At 43.8% G+C, this 20,133-nt stretch overlaps 1 protein-coding gene across 6 annotated transcripts in view; it reads left to right on the forward strand.

The window, feature by feature from the left end:
• JCAD (junctional cadherin 5 associated) overlaps window positions 1-20,133 on the forward strand; it is a 90,422-nt gene that overhangs the window by 20,798 nt on the left and 49,491 nt on the right. Inside the window, exon 1 of one of the 6 annotated variants that reach the window (XM_045005010.1) lies at window positions 4,912-5,027. The exons of 4 other annotated variants lie outside the window; for them this stretch is intronic. The gene's annotated coding sequence lies outside the window, so the exon portion shown is untranslated. Of the gene's footprint in view, window positions 1-4,911; window positions 5,028-8,557; window positions 8,576-20,133 lie in introns of those variants that run through there. One more of the 6 variants, XM_045005012.1, reaches the window with a different exon arrangement.

Genomic DNA, 20,133 nt, shown 5'->3' on the forward strand with positions numbered 1-20,133 from the left:
CCTCAAATATATCAAAACAGTCCTTTGATCTTTAGTCATAAACAGACACCCTCCTGTTGGGTGTTTCTTCCTGTAGATTTCACAATCTTGTCAGTTTTGCATTCTTGATCAGCTGGTGGCTCAGTATGCAAATAGACAATGACCAGACAGAGAGATAAGCATTTACTGCCCCATGCTGAACAGGCATGTCACCTCTTGGTGACCTGCCTTTAACTTCAAGGCTTTAAGAACATAATTTCCAGTATAGATCCATAAGTTCTTAAATATTATCTGTATTTCACAATGATTACAATGCCCAGTGGGCTACTGGCTCTCAAGAGGGACCTTATAGGCCTCCCTGTGGTGAATTATTGTGCACATACTTGACACAAGGATTCTGTGCACCCCTTCTGCCCTCTGGCAGTTGACATAAAGAGGTTTTGGGGGTCACAGACACTCACCTGGGAGGCGGGAGACCCTGGGTCCATTCCCCCTCTCCCAACCACTCTTCATTACTTATCTAGAGTGCAAGAGCTTCAACAGGAGGGATTGAGGGAGCCCCACATCAGAATATCCCATAGCTCAGGGGTTAGACTGGTCTCCTGAGGGGAGGGAAACCCCTGTGCCTTCCTCTGACAGGGAGAGGGGAATTGAACCTGGGTCTCCTACATATTGGCATGTGTGCTAACCACTAGGCTAAATGTTTGTGTGGAGCGAGACAGATGCATCCCTCATTCCTGCAAGTAATTGCATAGGCACCTAAGCCACCTGCCTGCAAACAGCTGGTTCCCACTCAGAGTGCTAAGCAGTGCAAGGTGCCTTCCTGCAGCCTGGACACCATGATGCTCAGCATTGCAATGCCTAAGTTCCTTTGTGGATCTCACCCAGAGCCTGCGGAAGATTCATGGGACAATCTAATTCAAACACAGACCATATTTGATACATACAACATAGATTCAAACTTCCAGAGACTCTGGTCTCTGATTATTTGTTCGTGGCTACAGCCATCTATATCTCTATCTTGCTCTGTATATGTATGTTGATTTTTAGGCAGAAGGAAAGGGAGGAAGTGCTGCACTTTAATGATAGCATGGAGGAAAGCGCAAAGGTGAGAGCAGGAGAAAAACAGCATTTAGAATGTAGGTGGAATTAAAATACAAGTGCTATTTTTGAAGTGCCTAATGTATGGTAATAAAGCCTATGAAATTTTCTTTACATTCAGTTAGCATTTCTATGGGCATGCATCTGTCTCTCACATCACAGTAGAACATTTCCTAATGTATAGAGGTATATGCAGTAAAAGTGCAATTACTGTACAGATTAAAGTGCCAGTCAGGGGACGTGCATAGAAAATAAGGGTCACATTCAGATTCCATGCTCAATTAATCCAAATGAACCTAGGCATTACCTATTACTACAAGTGTCCTGGGTTATATTCCTACTGTAAAAATCAGTTGCCTGAATAGCTATTTGCATGTGGAACCACCCAATTTGCTCATCGAATCAGTGCAACTGCATGTAACTGTAGAGATGAACAACACATGTGGCCCAAAATGTATAATTCTGAAGGGTGAATTCCCTTTTCCAGTCTGGCCCACTTTGGCCTGCTCTGGTGGCACAAAGGAGCCTAAAAGGATCTCCCCACATGGGGATTGTATAATCCAGGTCCTGCAGCACCACTCCCTCCAGCCCCCACCATAAGGGCCAAATCTAGTCCATAATTCCTTTCAGTGGGGTAAGACTAAATCTCTTGTGGCTTTTTACCGATTTTGTTATTGAGAAAATCTGGCTAATTAGGGATACCACTGTGGAGACAAATGTGCTATTAACCAAATTCTAAAATAAGAGGTTAAAGAAACCAAGCAGAGACAGGTTTGCTCCACACTAAGTGAATTCCTTCTTATCTTTATTGCTCCCCCCACCCCCAAACCTGTCACTGATTTTTGGTCCATTAGTGATTTTTTTCTTGTCTCTGATTTCTCTGTCAAAGACTCTCGAGGTATGAAGAGAATATTGTCAGATCTCATTCACATGATGGAAGAGGCATAAAATCCACTCCATATATCATGTGCCCCTGGTTTCCAACACCACAAAGGATTTCTTCAAGCCCTCCTCATTATCTCGTATCATACTTTAATAGAAAAGCTAAAAGGCTGGTGACAAATGGCCTCATTTATCACATTTAATAGACTATTCTTTTAAGCCCATGAAATACACACTTTGGGACAAAGGCATGGAAAAATAACACGTCATTTGCACTGGTTTGCTGCCAGGTCACATTAAAAAGTTCAAGTAGTATACAAACCAGTACATTCAGTGTTCTTTCTGGTGCAGCATCCCTCCATTCACACAACCTCTCTTTCCCTTCAGGTACACACTATAAAGGGTGAGAGGTTGAATATGAGAGTCCTAGATGTCCTTCATTAATAACATTCATATTTTTATTAGCAATGTACATATGCAAAGCAAGTGCCCTGCTATCACAAAGGGTGGAACTGAGTGAAGGCACGGAAGAGCCCTCAAAGCAGAAGAAATACAGCAATTCACTGTTCTGGGGGTGGTCACTCCCCAGCTTTTTATTATTATATTTTTTATTTATATTACGGGCCCTAACCAAGACTGGGATCCCATCATGCTAAGGGCTGTGCAAAGCCATCATGACAGACACTCTCTGCTCTAAAGAGCTTACTATCTAAGTAAACAACTGAAAAGTGGGAGAGAAAATGGCCACAGGCAGACATGAAGTTACTCACCCAAGCTCCCACAGCAGACCATTGGCAGCACAGGGATTTGAATCTTGGTTTCCTACATCCTAGTCCAGGGCCCTGGCCATTGCTCTGTGTTGCCTCTCTGGCGGCAAGCAAGGGGGGCCACATACTGAGCTGGGGTGTGAGCTATGGGCCTGCAATGCTCATGTCCACATGAGGTGCTGCGGTGCTCTATGCTTGGCATGCAGTCTGTGGTGTGACTTCTCTCCAAAGCCCTTTATTCAAGTTTTTTGTGAGGGAGGCAGGGATTGCCCTTCACCAGGGCCGGCTCTAGGTTTTTTGCCACCCCAAGCAAAAACATTTTTGGCTGCCCCCCACACACACCAGTGCCATCCCCCACCTGCACCCCCTGTCGCCCCAGCCCTGGGCTCTGTCGCCCCAGCCCTGGGCTCTCTCCCCCCCACCAGTACCCTCCCCCACCTGCACCCCCTGCCACACCAGCCCTGGGCTCTCTCCCCGCCCCCACACCCTGCTACCCCAGCGCTGGGCTCTCCCCCACCAGTGCTGACTCTGCCCGTTCCCCTCTTGCCTCCAGCCGGTCCAGCACTGGCAGGGTCGGGGTAAGCAGTGTGGTGCCTGGGCTGCGCCTCAGCCCAGGGTCCCTCCAGCGAGGGCTCCCGCCTTCAGGACTGGCTGGGACCCGGGAGGGCACAGCTGGGAGGGCACAGCTGGGGGACCACCTCGGCAGGGGGCTGAGGAGCCAGGGCAAGGCAGCTCCAGAAGGAGCGAAGCCCTGGAGAGCAGGACACGGGTCCCACACGGCAGCACCCCGCCCTCTATAGCCCTGCTGCTGCTGCGTCTGGCCACTCTGCCACAGTCCCTGGGCAGCTCGGGCCACTTCGCTCAGCTGCGGCGCTGGGGGGGGTCTGCCCTGCGGCACCTGCAGGCGGCTCTGTGTGCCCCTCGGGGTGGCCCCCATCCCGAGTGTTCCCTGCTCGGCGCCTGCCCAGCCCAGCCACAACGTGCGGGTGCTGCTCCCTCGCGGCATGAACCGCAGCGGCCCCAGGGCACCCCCTGCACACGACGCGCTGCTGCTGCCAGGGCTGGCTCTAGGCTTTTGCTGCCTGAAGCAAAAAAAAAAAAAAAATTGCCGGAATGCTGACCTTGAAAATGTGCCGCCCTAAGCATGTGCTTGGTTTGCTGGTGCCTAGAGCCGGCCCTGCCCTTCACCCTACCAAGAATTATCCCCAGGGCCACAGAGAACATCCTCACTTTGCCAGGGAAAGGGAAGGGCTACACAGACCATTCGGTACGGCATGTGTATCACGCTAATCAGCAAATCACCACACAGACTCCCCCTATAAGTGACAACCACTGCCTTTTCCAACAGTAAAGGTTATGCTCAGGCTGAGGGGTCTCTCATGCAATGTAAATATTAAAGCCTATCTTCTTTCTCCAACCCTAACCCTTCCCCCCACCCCATGCTTGGTGCCAAGGGGGCTCCATAGGGGCTGGGGTGTCCAACACAGGGAGCAGAGTCACTGACTTCTGCCACACACCCTGCAATGGAATCACCCAAATTCCTCAACCACTGGCCCTTGAGCAGTCAGAATCCCACCTAAACAAGGGACACTGACAATTCCTGCCCTGACTGACATCAGTAGGATTATCCAGGCTGGTCGATAATGGCAGGATTGGGCTCAGTGGCTTCTAAGGCAGGGCTAAACAGTTTGGACTCTCCACTCTTCTTAGTTCATTCTGGACCCTGGGTATGCCTCAGGTGGCCGGTCTCCAGTGTGAATTTGTACAATATTTTAGCAGTTCAGTAAGAATTAGTTCAAGGTTTCAGTTACTCTAGTTCAGATGAAGAAAATGGTGGGTTTTGAGGAGGGCAGTGAAATCCCACCCTGCAGATTTTCCTTTAATTGTATATTTCTTTTGCAATCACTTTCCTCTTCTGTGTCCGAAATCTGCAGTTTCTGAAGACATGTGAGGAGGGGGAGGGGGAGGAGGAAGAGAGGGAACGGCTGTGGGATATAGTAGTTCTTTTCTGTGCCACCATTTGTTTAACGGAGGGAATGTATCTAATGACAGTTACTACTATTTAAGGAAATAGGTTCCTATACAAAATCCTGTGGTTTCGATGTGATCCTTTTATAGACATAAAGAGATTTTTCCACATCTCTTTCATTTTTGTTTCACTCAAACGTGGCCATTCAAACAGATAGTTCCAGAACACCATGGAACTGGACACTCTGCTCCTGTTAGTGCTATGAGAGATGAACTGTCCCACCAATTTACCAACAAAAGCCACAGGGATGCACTCTGGACCAAGCTGAGGTCAGTAGAGTTATCCTAGATTTTACAGCAATGTAAGAGGGAGCAGAATTTGGCCATATTTATCCAGATGGGTTTTGAACTGGAAATACCTCATCGCGTAGTTTGATTAACAGAATAATATTCTATATGGCAAGATCTGTTGCAGAACATAAACAAACAATTTCTAATGACTGGCTGATTCCCAGTTCCTTTACAAATGCCAATAACATAGACTAGTTAAAGTTAACTATAGGTTACCGTATAAATACTAATACAGCTTTTGAGAGTGATTCATCTCTGATGTCTTCCACCTGAGTTTAAAAAGCCACTGACTCCCTTGCACCAGTTTTACACCTGTGTAGTTCTATTAACTTCCAAGTGGCTATTTCTGATTTACAACAGTGTAAGTAAGAGGGGAATCAGGCCCTAACTGTTTAGTCGAAGTTCTGGAAATAACATGAACTTTACACAATTTAGAGCTTTATTGAAATCTTTAATTTATTACAGCATGCTATATAATCATGTACGATGCTGGCAGTAGCTGTTCTGCACGCAATTACAAAACAAAGATTTAGTGAGTTCCAGTAGCTGCTCAGTGCCAGATGAGTATTATCTCATCACATACATATGCTGTGCAAAGATGCTGGTGCTAGTATTTTCCTTCCCTACTGCAGAGGCATGCCTGGTACCACCAGTTTGTGCTGTCATAAATAATAACCTGTCCAAGCATCTCCCAAATCAAGTGCTGGGGGGGTGGACGGGCAGATACAATGTTTCAGAAAGAAACATAACTGAAGTCCATTCACTGATCTAGCTTTCCAATTATATAACTATCTTGAGTAAGAGTTGGGAGCAAGAGATTCATATACAAATTAATTGCATATTTGATTGCTTATGCATTTCTTTTATTATGATAATTTATATGAAACTATGGATCTTTGTTTCTATTACAAACCCTTCTTTTCAGTGAAAGACTCTGAACTAAAGGCCTGTTTCCTCTGGAGACCTATGACTTGATTTCCTGCTCACTTACTCCAGTATTACCCTGGAGTAACTACTGACTTAAATGGAGAAGCTCCTGATTTACCCCATTCTGAGTGGAGTATCTGGGATTTCAGTCCTGACTCAGGGTCACAGGTGGGAAAGATTTGAATGGCCTCAACTTAAACTTTAATCAGCATTTCTCCCTGGTAGAAACCACCATACACACTGATATAATTGCGATATGCCTAAGATTGGTATAGCAGTATTACCACCCTGGCTGCTTCTTGAGCCTTTCCCCAGGGCCAGAGGTTGCTCTGCAGGTGACTTACCTCACTTTCCTTTTCTTCAAGGGGCTTCTTAAATCAACTTCATACAGGCTTTTTTGAATGCAGTGACAACAGCCCTCCTTAGGGTGTGGTTTATTACACTAAAGTTCAACAATAAACCCAGAAGTTTTCTCTCCAGCCTTAAGCTAGGAATAGCCCCAAACTCTTCTGGTGTCTCAAGGTCCTTCCTGCCTTAGCAGGTTACTCCCAGCCCTTCCTAGTTGGAGCAACTTCCCTCATCTCAAGGTCTTCCCTGCAGGAGCCTCTCCCATGTTCTACAGTCTCTCTCTAAACTTCCTGATTACATTTTCCCCACCTACTGCTCTGTATGGGAGAATCAGCTCTTCCATACTCAGCTGGTCCTACTAATTAACCCCAGCCCCCATCCCAGGTGTGTGAGGCAGGCTAACAGGATGGAGATGGCCAGCTCCAGGTCTCAGGGCCTTAAAAGAGCAGGCCACCCCAGCCCAAGCAGGAAGTTTCAGACCAGGATTGAGGTGTATTGGTAGAAGTGGGCTCCAGAATGAAACAGTGCCTGCCCACACAGGGACAAATTCAATGGTGTTATTCCAGATTTACACTAGTGTAAGAGTGGTTCATTGTGCTTAGTTCTAGCCAATGAAGAGCATCAAATTCACACATGCAGAAGTGACTCCAATGGAATTATTTACTTTGAATTTTGGTAATGTGTGTACACCTATAGTTACAGGCCTACCTGCATCTCTAGTATCCAGTCAGCCCCTATTCACAGAGTACTGCAACTTGGTTAGGAAAATTAGCTCCAAGCGTAAAGTTGTCTTAAAAGAATTCAAGCAAAGAATGATGCTGCTAATAGTGGGTGGTTATTTTTTTCACCCTGATAGTACAAAAGGCTGCCAGATGTTTCTGGTATGAAAGTGGAATAGGCAACTAATATCGCTAAAGATAAGAGTGCTTGTCAACTTAAGAGCATGCATCAGAAACACTATCAATTGTAATTCAGTAATTACATACTGCACAAGTGTTTATTTCTCAAAGCATGCCAGAATTTCTGGATCTGGTTCTCTTATTTATACCAGTGCACATCAGGTGTCATTGTTTTCACTTGTACCGTTAGTAATTTTGTAAAAGTTTCAATGACAGCATATTACTTCTCCACAACTGATTTGGTAGCTTCCCAATTAAAATAAAACACAAAAGACACACGTACAAAACCATGCTTTAACTTCCTGCAGTTTTGACTGGAGACTGGCTAAAGGTAACAATACACTTTAAAATAGGCCCTACAATAAGACTGTACAAGCAAGTGTTAAGAGTCGCACAGGGCGGGGTTAGCTGCCACGGGGGGAGTCTCCCCAGGTGGGGTTAGCTGCCGCAGGGAGTGGGGGGGGGGTTACTGCTGTGGGGGGGAGATCCCGGTGGGGGTGGGGTTAGCTGGGGGTGGTGGTGGTGCAAGGTGGAAGTTTCGTGCCCTAGGCGAAACTTCCTTGCACGGGCCCTGCCAAGGTCTATTCCTTTATCTTTTCTCTCCATTATGAGTAAAGGTGATACAAATCGCAGCAAGGAGTAATTCCTTTTAGAGCTGTATCAAACTATGCCTTTGTGTAAGCTTTTGGATAGCCTAAAGTACAACTTCCTTTCATACACATGCCTTAATGATAGTCTTCAGGGCTGTAGAATGATTTCAATCCTGGATTTACCCTGATATCAATTAACACTTCAAAATGCCACAGATAAAAAAGAAGTTTAATCCTTTCCTCTTCCATTGTTTCTTTATTGCTTTTACAAACACAGATTTTAACTTGTGGTCTTTTTTGCAATTTAAAAATGCATATCAGTTAATTTGCCAGTTGTGTGGCTAATTGGTCTAGGACACATACCTCCTTTCAAGCAGACCTCTATTAACATGTAAATTACATGTTTACCCTGGCTCCTTTCTTTCTGAGATCTCAAGTGGGGAATGCCGTGTTTGGATTAGAGATTTAGAGAAATTCCAACAGCTACAAGATTATGAATACAAATAGATGAGGTGACATGAATATCAGGTGAGATACTGGAAAGCTGGGCTATGTGCCCCATGGCTTTTTATATCTCAACATTAAAGCCTAAGGGTGCACCCATTGGCTTATTGGCAATGAGTGCACATCTCAAAGGGTAAGCAACACACTTTCTACCTCCATGTGAAGCAAATGAGAAGCTTTCTTCAGCAGGTGGTGCAATTTCTGGATCAACTTCAAGGGGAACCCAAAGCAGAACAAACTGTAGGAATCCAGCCCAGAGGTGATGGAAGAATATGTTGAATCCTCCATATTGGAAAGCAAAGCTGGTCAAAAAATGTTCCTGCCAAAAAGTGATATTTAGTCAAAAATGATGCTTGTTGCAGGAAGATGTCACTTTGGATTACATTTTTCAATGGAAAAATTCAAAGTGAACTGAAACTAGCATTTTCATTTAATTTCACATTTAAGTTTAAATTTGTTTCATTTTTTGAAAACCAAATTTTTTCAAAATTTTGAAATTTTGTTTTTCCCCCTTTCTCCCTTTTTGTCACTGAGTTCAATATAATGAATAATGTACAATGGTTTTTCTTGGTTTTTTTATGTTTTTCTATCTTTCCTTTTTGTTCTTTTTACACTGTGACTTTTCAAAACGGCTCCAACTTTAGAAAACTTGCAGAGTGGCAAGAGGAAAGCACTGTAGCTTTTCTAAAGCTGATGAAGTTTTAAAAGTTAGAGTGGAAAGGGAGAGGTGGAAATAAATGAGGGAGAAAATGAAACATTTTTTTCAGCCTATTGAATTGGGTAGTGAAAAGGCAGGATAGGGAAAATGGCAAGCATTTTAATACAGCTAAATGTCACTGTAGACATCTAGGAACAAAGAATGTAGGCCATACTTTCAGGGAAGCAGTGACTCTGAAAAAGATTTGGGGAGGTAGAGGGATAATCTGCTGAACATAAGCTCTGGCTGTGATACTGTAGCCAAAAGGGCTAATGTGATGCTTGGATGAATAAACGGGGGGATCTTGAGTAAAGGTAGAGAGGTTATTTTACCTCTGTATTTGCCACTGGTGTGACTTCTGCTGCAATATTATGTCCAGTACTGGTGCTTACAATTTAAGAAAGTTTTTGAATAATTGAAGAGGGTTCAGAGAAGAGCTATGAGAATGATTAAAGGATTAGAAAACCTGCCTTATAGTGACTGAGCTCCTTGAGTCTATTTAGCTTAACAAAGAGGAGGTTAAGGGGTGATTTGATTACAGCCCGTAAGTAACTACGTAAGGAACAAATATTTCATAGTGGGCTCTTCAATCTAACAGAAAAAGGTATAACATAATCCAATGGCTGGAAGTTGAAACTAGACAAATTCAGAACGAAAATCATGAGAAAATTTTTAACAGTGAGTGTAATTAACCATTGGAACAATTTACCATGGTTGTGGGGAATTTTCTGTCATGGACAATGTTTAACTCAAGATTGGCTGCTTTTCTAAGATTTTGGGGAAGTTTTATGGCCTGTGATTTACAGAAGGCCAGACGAGATTATCACAATGGTCCCTTCCAGCTTTGGGATCTATGGAAAAACAAAATCCAAAATTTTGACCTTTCAACCTTTTTTTTTTTAGTTTTCAAAAAAACATTTGAATCAAACATAATCAAAATGTTGGATGGAAACATTATGTGTCGTTTTCTGGGATAAGTGAAACATATGAAATGAGAAATTTTGTTTCAAAATTTTTCATGAGGGGAAAAATGCATTTTTGACCAGCTGTAGTGGAGAGAAAATAATTAACTTTCCAAATAGCCAAGAGATGGTGTTATGGCAGCCAGTCCAGACTAAGATGAGCTTCTGTGGTCAGAGAGTAGGCCAGCGCCTTGTCTTGTAGATGTTAAGCTCTTTGAAAATAGCAAAAGTGGCCTTTAAATTCTGACTTCTCTGAAAGGGATAGCACCCTGTGCCCCTCAACTCCCCCAAGTTAGAAAGCAATGAACAATTTAAAAAAAATTGGTACAGATAGCATCATGCTTTCTTCAAGTCTCATGCACAGAACTGTTCCCTCTCTCTGCTCTCTTCAGGTGCTAGAGACCAGCACAGAAGGTCAAAGGCTGAAATGGTCACAGTTTTTTACACTCTGTACTTCTACACTCCCCTTTCCTCCACCCCCTCTATTGTGTCTTTTAGACACCGCTCTGCATTGGGGTGGGGAGAAAACCCAGCAGAGGCAGAATTCCTTTCAGAGCTCCCTGGCACACATACAGGGGTGCCGTATATTCCCCCCATCCACCTTGTCCGCTCTGCTTGCCAGTGCTTGGGGACAGATCCATAACCTCATCTCCTCCACACCCACTGTTTCAAGGGGTGTAGAGAGGGAGCAGTTTCTGGACTCCAAAACAGGCAGGGAATGCATTTGTTCCTGGCTGCCACTCAGAGGCACCCTACCCCCTTCCTTGCATATCTGCAGAGCAGTGTGGCACAGTCTGGTCCCCAGAAACTGCAACTAAACAGCTTTCCCAGCTGTTTTAGTCCTCTCATTATTTCAGCCCCATCCTAGTGAAAATTTGAATTATTACTTTGCCAGCAGCACATACCTTGTTACCTTTCTTTATTAACGCTCAAAATTAAGTCTTAGATGACAATGTGCTTTCCATGCAGAAATTCCATTCTAAATGATAAAGCCGTAAGGGCGCTACAGTTAGAAACTGAGATCAGATTCAACTGGAGTGTTAACATCAAGTCCACCTGAGCTGGAGTTAATAAAGAGCTCAATACTGGAAAAGACATAAACCCAATTGAATATTTATAACCATGACCAAGTAGGACAAGTCCCATCGGTGTTTACCTGTCAGAATTTCTAAGATACAGGCCATCTTGTAATGGACTGGCTTGTGTTTACCATCCTCCTTTGCTAGGGCGATATGTCAGATTGCTCACAGGTAAACGCTACTGGCCAAGCTCACCAGTTCATTCTGTTACCAGTGCCACAAATGTGCAGTTAGCTGCTGATCATGGTGTCTGCACATCTGAGACATATTATAATGCTTTAAAGAATAAGACAGACAAATGCACATACACAGAAGTAAGTATTCAAAGGGCCTAAGGTCTGTGTGTGCACATCTGCCTGCACACAGTAATCAGGAAACTGCATACTTAGGTACCCACTTTGGCTGTGTAAATCAGTGGTTTGGAGGTCTGAGCAAACGTTGAGTGTGCAGAAAGTGGGGGCCCTTTGAAAACTGGGCCCACGTTCATGCTGGCAGCCATTCAAGAACGCAGCAGCTACTAGAAAAGACAGTGGCATCCAAAATAAAAAGAAGCAGCAAAGAATCCTGTGGCACCTTATAGACTAACAGACGTTTTGCAGCATGAGCTTTCGTGGGTGAATACCGGATGCATCCGAAGAAGTGGGTATTCATCCACGAAAGCTCATGCTGCAAAACGTCTGTTAGTCTATAAGGTGCCACAGGATTCTTTGCTGCTTCTACAGAACCAGACTAACACGGCTACCCCTCTGATACAAAATAAAAAGGTAAGCTGATGATTATGACAATAATCCAGTAGAACCCCTGGGTTATTTTGTTTGGTTTCTTTAAGTGAGTGTAGTGTAGGTGAATTTTCATTGCCAGGCTGAGAGACTGGAAATCTCTGTTCACCTACAAAGCAGAAACAGCACAGGCAGCAGTGTGAGAGTCCCCTTACTGTCCTGCCTCAACCCCCATGGGAGGGGTCAGCCCTGGGGCAAAGGTAGTGCGTTTTCCCTGTCCATTCAGCCCTCACTCTCCCTGCTGAGTCTGCCAACAAGAATACCTGTTAGTGCCAATTGTGGTGGTAGTTTATTATTTATGGATGCACACCCACTAGGAGCTGGACTCTTGGGTCAAATCATCCTGTGGGGTAAACTGGTGTAGCTCCTTCAGCTTCAGTGAAGTTAACCCAATTTTCACCAGCTGAGGATCTGTTTCTAGTTAGCACCTCTCTCTAATTTGTTTTTAAATGTGTATCTGATGTTTGCCTCTGTGATCTCCTCAGCACTGGCACCCTCGCTATTACTGGTGGAGAATGACAACCGTTCCGACAGAGCTCTGGGGCAACAGCCGCTTTTATCCTGATGGTGTAGCTGGAGAGTGCAGTGGTGTTGAAATGCATTCCCAGGAGGCTTTCCCCTTTCTAGCAGGCTGTCATTAGGGAAGTGCACCCTTTCACTGATGTTTCAATGCCCGAGTGTGTCCAATTATCACAGACGTAACTCTTACCAGTTTTGCTGTCAAGGCAGAAGTATAATCTCGTGCCTCAAAAGCAGCAGGACCTGCTGTATGTGCATGTTCCACCATGTGTTACATCCACCTCTTGGCTTTGTGCAGAATCATCTTGGTCACTGGAGGGTGCATAGTTTGGCGACACTCTTTTATTAAAAGATGAGAGACTATTTTCTCCAGCCTTCAGAGAGTGCAAAACATGTGTTGCTTCACAGATCTGCCTTTGTACCATTCCAATTAGATTTGTGTACTGTACAGGGGAGACCACTGAAAGGTGAAATCCCTGCAGGGACGGATTTGTGAGATTCTGCAGGAAATTGGTATTACATGTAATTGTTTCCTGCTGAGGGATCTATCAGAAATTCACAGAAAAGCTACACTTTCATCAGTCTCCTCTAAAAGTACCTAGAAAACTAAGGTTCACTTACGCCTCAGTTATCCAGTGGTGCACACATGCCACTCTGTATGCACTCCTGTTACAGTGGTTATCTGTCTAGTTATGACTAACTATGCTGCAGTTGGCTTGTAAAGATATAATAATATTCTGTAAATTATAAATCTGCTTAAATGGCAAATGAGGAGAGTTTGGATATTTAGGACCCTCTGCACTAGGACTTTATCAGCTGAGGTTGGATATTAGGAAATACATTTTCACTAGGAGGGTGGTGAAGCACTGGAATGGGTTACGTAGGGAGGTGGTGGAATCTCCTTCCTTAGAGGTTTTTAAGGTCAGGCTTGACAAAGCCATGGCTGGGATGATTTAGTTGGGAATTGGTCTTTAGCGTGTCAGATTACAAAACCTTTTTCTAAAGTTAAAACAAAATGTTATGACATTTAAAAAAAAAATTCCTCTCCTAGACAGGTAACACTGTTAGGATGTGCCACCTTCATTCTCAAAGAGATTGGCTGCAGCTCAACTTTCTTCTCTGATTCCCCTAATTTCATAATGTGCCCAATGTTTCTTCACGTTAACATGATCTTATTTAAAATAAGAAGGCACTCACACAATGGCATATATGACAGCTTTGCAGTAATACTGATTTCTCCCTGTATGTAGAATTCAGTGTAAATGCTGGCTTATCCCCCTCAAGAATCCAGTTGTTGCTCTAACCTGTGATACTCCTGATAGGCTATTTTGAGTCAGAGTAATGTTAACTGTAGATGGGAGCTTGCATCCTGGTGTACTTGGTCCTTCCCTCACTCCCTGTAGATTTGCAAAAGTAGGCCACTGCCAGCAGCTGGTTTGGGTGCACTGTCTCCATTGAATGTGGACCCTGTATTATTCATTTGGCTCTGCGACAGCTCTAAACTTGAAGCAACTGAGACTTTGAACTAGATAAAAGGAAATTGCTGCTGTAATTATTGCAATCAGCAAAATATCTAGTGCATTGTAACTATTTTTGTAATACAAATACTTTGCCATTTCCAACCTAAGTAAAACCTCTGTGTTTGGCTTTCCAAGAAAATTGCTACTTGGACCTATTTCATGTGGATTGAAAGATATATAAACTCCTGAAACCATGCTTGCTAGCTCTGCTGCTCCTCCAGTGCCAGTAATTTCAGGAGAAATGATGGTCCCTTTGAAACATGCTTTGTAATACAACTGGAGTACAGTGGCCAACTACAGGAAACATACAGTATACCGCATGTATACAGATGGACAGCCAATTTCTCTTCTGAGATGCTCACAGTAGTGGTCATCTTCAGTATTCTGCAAACCTATATGTGTAGATTTCCTGCTGATGTCAAGCAGGAAACATACACACATAGGCAGAGGAGACACTACATTTGCACATTACTGTGCAAGACTGAGAGCAGAACTTTTTCTTCTTCCGTCATTCCCATATTTAAAGAGTTTCTTCATCCTTCTTCTAATCATGGTGCTGATAACATTGTAACTTGTGGTATTTAGTTTTTAAATGGAAACTTTTACTTCTAATCCTGGATTTACTTCTAATTCCTTTTTGAAATGTATCTTCACATCTGCATGCTATTCTTTAAGGTATCAATATGAGAATGCAGCACACTATTGGGAGGGAGGGATTTTTTCTTTGTAGTGTTGGTGTAACTCACTGAGATTTTTTTATCAAGGCTGGATACATTTTTTCAGGAATGAGCTATGCTAAGAGCATTTGACTTTAATGTTATAAGCCTCTGATTGGAAACCTAAGTTTACCTGCCACCAGATCAGTTCATCTGGTGGCTTGTTATAACCATTGCCTGACATCATCAGGAATAAACATGTTAAATCAATTAGGCCTTTTACAGTCTAGCACGGATTTAGGTAAACTGCATTAAAGTTTGCCAAACAGAAGAGTTTGATGAGAAGAGCAGATTGTTCATGTGGAACCCTGCGAGAGACAAATATTTGAGAAGTGCAAAAGTGTCTGTTACATGGACCCCTAACTGCTTTATCACATGAGAGAAGAATCTAGCCAAATGTAATGCACTTATAGCATAAGAACCTGGTTGAAAGATTTTTGTCAGATCACCCAAACAGATATTCCATCTCCAGCGAAAGGTACTGCCATCAGAATAGATAGTTCCCCGCACACATTTCTCAACTGCTCATTTATTTGTCTGCACACCATGCATAAAGATAATTTGCTTTTTGTATTTGGGATGAATTCAGTGCAGTGAAATGGTGAGGTGCTCTCTCTCTTTGTACCTGGATTTTCACAACTTTCTTATTATTATGTCTAGCTTAAGGGGAGAGGAATATGGATGACAAATTCAGCATTGCATTGGGATGCTTGGTTAACTTAAAAAACAACTATGTAGGGCTAAGAATGAGTTTATATTGTGCTTCTAGTCTCTTGTGTAATTGTTAGAGATTCAAGAGATATCTGTTCAAATCATGAGAGAAAAAATAAATAGTAAACACTAAATGCTTAATTCGGTTAATGCTAATTTTAAGGGGGTGTTTTGGCGGGGGGGTTGTTTTGATTTGGTTTTTTTAAAGGAAATGTTTGTGGTCATCAAAAGTGCTCAGTTTCCAGGCAGTCCATTCGAAGTCCTCTGTCTGGTCACAGGACAAGCAGCAATGTAAGCTGTCTCAGTCCTGATCTGGAGTAACCACCGCTAAGACTACGAGGGTAGTTCCGTTTCCACACCATTCACTCGTTACCGTCTCTGTTGAGACTAATAAGGATGCTAAGTACTAAGGCCAATTGTGGTGCTGTTTGTGGGGAGGAGACCATTGAGAAATAGAGAGAGATCATTGTTTAAGGATCAGAAAACAAACTCCTCTGTTGCTTGCTTTCTAAAAAAGGTGGAAATTAAGAGGTAGGGCACCACTCGCCATTCTTCACTCAGGTCATTTTTGCCTTGCATTTGCAGTATACCGGTAAATTGTACTCTGTGCACGATCACATGTGCTCTTGGATTCCTACAAGGCACAACAAAAGAAGGACGTAGTAAAGATTTAACTCTATTTTAATTTCCTGGTCTTAGTGGATTTAAGTTAGATCTTCAGTGTTGTTCTGACATATTGCAAGATTTTGTGTGTTAATTTTATTTTCAATGGTAATTTCTTCAGATGTTGCTTATCTATCCCCCCAAACTTTTCTGAATGCACACAGGGGTCTTTAACTACTGTTTTGGCCAAGAATTTCCTTCAAGGCTCATGTCCATTTTGGAATACTCATGGGTTGAAGGGAGCTGAATACCCTTTCTGGGATACCCTCAATTGAATACCCTCAACTGGTCTATTTTGGTGTAGCTCTGTTTACTCTACAAAGTCCCTCCATCTTGCTGGGGGTGGGGACAAGGGCAGGGGCTGCTTTCATTCCCCTCCCCACCCCCAAGCAGAGAGGGGTCCAGGCTCCCCGGTCCTGCTCCGACTTCCAGCTTGGCCGGGGGCAGGGTCTCCGGAGGAAGAGGTGGGGTGGGGGTGGGGCTTTGGGGGAAGAAGAGAGGCCTCGGGGGGAACAGGAAGGTGGGCCTCCAGCCCCCTCCCACTTTTGGGAAGGCTCCAATGCCCTTGCTATAATGTCCTTTTGGGAAGTGCTGCGCCTGGAAGCAGGGGCGGCTCTAGCAATTTCGCCACCCCAAGCACGGCGGCACGCCGCGGGGGGCGCTCTGGCGGTCACCGGTCCCGTGGCTCCGGTGGACCTCCTGCAGACATGCCTGCAGAGGGTCCGCTGGTCTCGCGGCTCCGGTGAAGCATCTGCAGGCATGCCTGCAGGAGGTCCACCGGAGCTGCCTGCCGCCCTCCCAGCAACAGGCAGAGCGCCCCCCGCAGCATGCCGCCCCAAGCACGCGCTTGGCGTGCTGGGGCCTGGAGCCGGCCCTGCCTGGAAGATAGGGTTTCCACAAATGATGATTCAGCTCTGGCAATGACGTTTCAATGCTGCTGAATTGTCCTGAGAAAGACATTGCGTGGTAGGGGGCTGATGAGGGTTCAGGTAACAAGCTGAAACAATGTGAACTGCCCCATTCATTTCAGTGGGTGCTAACCCAGATGCTAATGTTCATACTTTAAATGGTAACATTAACACTTTCACTGCTCATCCTAATATGTAAGGAGAGGGAGGATCCCTTGAGGAGGAACCAGTGTATTCTGAAGCTTGGTCTGCACTTTTAAGTTATAGGGGTGTATTAACATTGGTCAAGGGAGTGAAAACAAACGCACCCTGGCAGATCTGTGTTGACATAACCCCCAGTGTAGACGCAGCTACGTCAACAGAAGAGTGGTTCCGTAGATGTAGCTAACATTGTGCCAGGAGGCAGTGTTCCTACACTGACAGAAAACCCTTTCTGTCAGTGTAGGCCGTGACTACCCTACAGGGCTATGCTAACACTGCTATGCTGGTATATCCATAGCGTTGACATACCTTGTGACCCTCATTTGGGGTTGGCCTTTAACAACGCCTGCCAGGGCTCAAGGGAGGCACAACTGGTTTCATATTTCTGAAGGGGCCCTCAGCTTTCAAAAGTGTAAGATATCCTAGGTAGTCTGACCAGCTACTTAACAAGGCCGTAGAACCTCCCATGGTGATTCCTGCACCCAACAGCTTGTGGTTGAACCAGAGCATGTCGTGTTAGTAGGGAATAGATGGGGGGAGGGGGCGGAGACCCAATGACAGCATGGCTCCTAGTGTATTGTTGTGTGGAGTGGGCTGACTAGGAAGCATGTGAAAGGGCCGGGCTGGCTGTGCAGCGGCCTGGGAAACTGCCAGCTTGCAGCCTGATTGGTTTGTGTAGCCCTAGCCTGCATGTGGTATTTAGGCTACACTCTCTCCCCTAGTATGGGGTTGGACATCCCTACCCCATGAAGTGAGACCAGGAAAGCAACTTCATGAGATGAACCTTGCAGAGTTCCTCCTGGACATTTTTCCCTGCAAGGGGGAGTTGCCCATGGGGATGACTGGGCTCATAATTTGAGAGCTGAACTCTACATTTTGTCCTTCCATCGGTTACCCTGTGTTCACAACCTCTTTTGCTTTGAGCAGTATCACCCTCTCAGGTTGTAGTCAGTCCACTACCAATAAGGGATTGCTAGAAAGTTTATAATTTCCTCTGTGTGATATCAGTGATGTGTGTGTTAGGAATGAACAGATTAATTTTTGAATCTCACGTGATCTCTACTGCTGTAGGATTGGTATCTGATTAGAAAAAGAATTTGTACAGTACAAGTGTATCCTCTCATTATTCACGCCTTTAATCAGCCTAACCTTTAATGAAAGGGTACTTGAAGGTTATTTCTCACAATGCCTATAACCCATCCAATGTCAGGATTGAGACTTAAACCAATAAAAACAAAGAAGTGATTAATTAAGATTTTCACAGTATTCTTTATTTACCCTTTTGATCCTCAGTGCGGTACATATGGCATTGTATACAGGTACAACTATAGTTCTGAACCCCCTACAAGAGAACCATATGGGCATAACCTGGGCAAGTTAAAGATGCAGTGGCACCCTTAAATCATATTTTCCTAGATTTAAAAAAAAAGCCTAATAAAGTGTGCGTTGGCTCCTTCTTATTAATCCAAATGAGACTTTGCCTAATAAAGGATTTTATTGTTGTAATGCTTAGCCCCAGTTAATTAAGCACCGGTACTTCCTCTGTATCCAAAATGGAAGGTAACACCTTAACTTCATTTTAAAAAAAAAACAGTTATAACATGAAAGTAACAAAATCTGTGCTGATGCCTTTTACCTCCTAACAAGATTTGTTTGTAATAACAACAATTTTCTGACACAAGGCTATTGGTATAAAGAATTAATAGATTTCAAAGACTTTCATCTTGGTAGGGTGACTACTTCTTTCCTAGCCTTTTTATGTAAATATACTATACTAACATTACCATGACCCTTGGGAAGAATCAGTGTAATTAACATGACTTTTCCACCACTAATATACATTTCTCTTAGTCATCACCAGTATGTGTTCAGAGGGCATTAGAGTAGACACACGTTATTTTAAAACAGCCAAATCATTCAGTTCTTAGTTGGTCTTCCTCGGGAAGCATTTCCAGAGGAGTGGAGCTAAGATTTTAGTGGGACATTAGCGGTTGGTCCTAAGTGTATATAGAGGAGGAAATGTGTAATGTGCACTGGGGTAAATTCTGCCTTTGTATATGTGCACAGGCCATGCACTGAATGCAATGAGACTCACCCCTGTTTGTTTGTCTAAAAGGCAGAAGCTCATCTAAAGGCAGAATCTCTCCATGTTACGAGGGGTTCAAGGGAAAATGAAGCTGGTCTATCAATCATGCATTGTGCAACTGGTATGCTTCATCTAGAGATAATTTTGCCTGGACTCATATGTTCAACATACATTGGACCGAAGTGGACCAATGCTTTTGCATAGATAACAGTACAACCATGGAACAGTTAGATAGCTGTGTCACCTGCCAGTCAGTAATTTTAGAATGATTTTCTATTAAAAACTTGTTAAAAGCATAATCCTAGGGCCCCATAGAAATATTAAGGATCATTTGTGACATTGGATAACTATGTAGAATAGCTCTCCCTGTTCCTGTCTTGATGGGCTGCTCTTGGATTGGTTCATTTCCCTGGCCTCTTTCCAGCAGCTCCAGAATCTTGACCTCCTATGTCAAGATTTGTTTGGATTTGTAAAAATTGTGGCACTTCTGGTATATATCAGATAACAAGAACTTTACCCACCTCAGAATTGGATTGTCCAATGCTCAGTGTTCCTCAGTTAAGGACATGTATCTGTATTTTTCTGTCTACTGTTTAACCCAGTGGATGACAGATACATCTATAAGGCTAGTATTTTGAGGTAAATATAGCAGTTCAAATTCAAAACCAAAAACTGCCCTCAAAATATTCTTGTCAATTCAAAATTATTGTAGTTCTTTAGTTCCTTGGGTAGTGCATTTCTTTTTTGTGAGGGCCTAATGGTTTGAAGGGGTTCTGCAGTCTCTCGTAGAGCTATCTGGATGTGTCTATAGAAGATGCATGTTTCTCCACACCACACCATCGTTATCATATACTAACTACTTTCCTTATGGAAGAGTCACGTAGAATGTTATCCTTGCTATAGATACTTTTAAACCAACCATATGATTCTATATCAGGGGCATAATTCCTCATTAACATCTGTAGGACGGTTCAAA

The sequence above is a fragment of the Mauremys mutica genome, chromosome 2 (genome assembly GCF_020497125.1).
Source record: "Mauremys mutica isolate MM-2020 ecotype Southern chromosome 2, ASM2049712v1, whole genome shotgun sequence".
NCBI classification, from domain to species: domain Eukaryota; kingdom Metazoa; phylum Chordata; order Testudines; family Geoemydidae; genus Mauremys; species Mauremys mutica.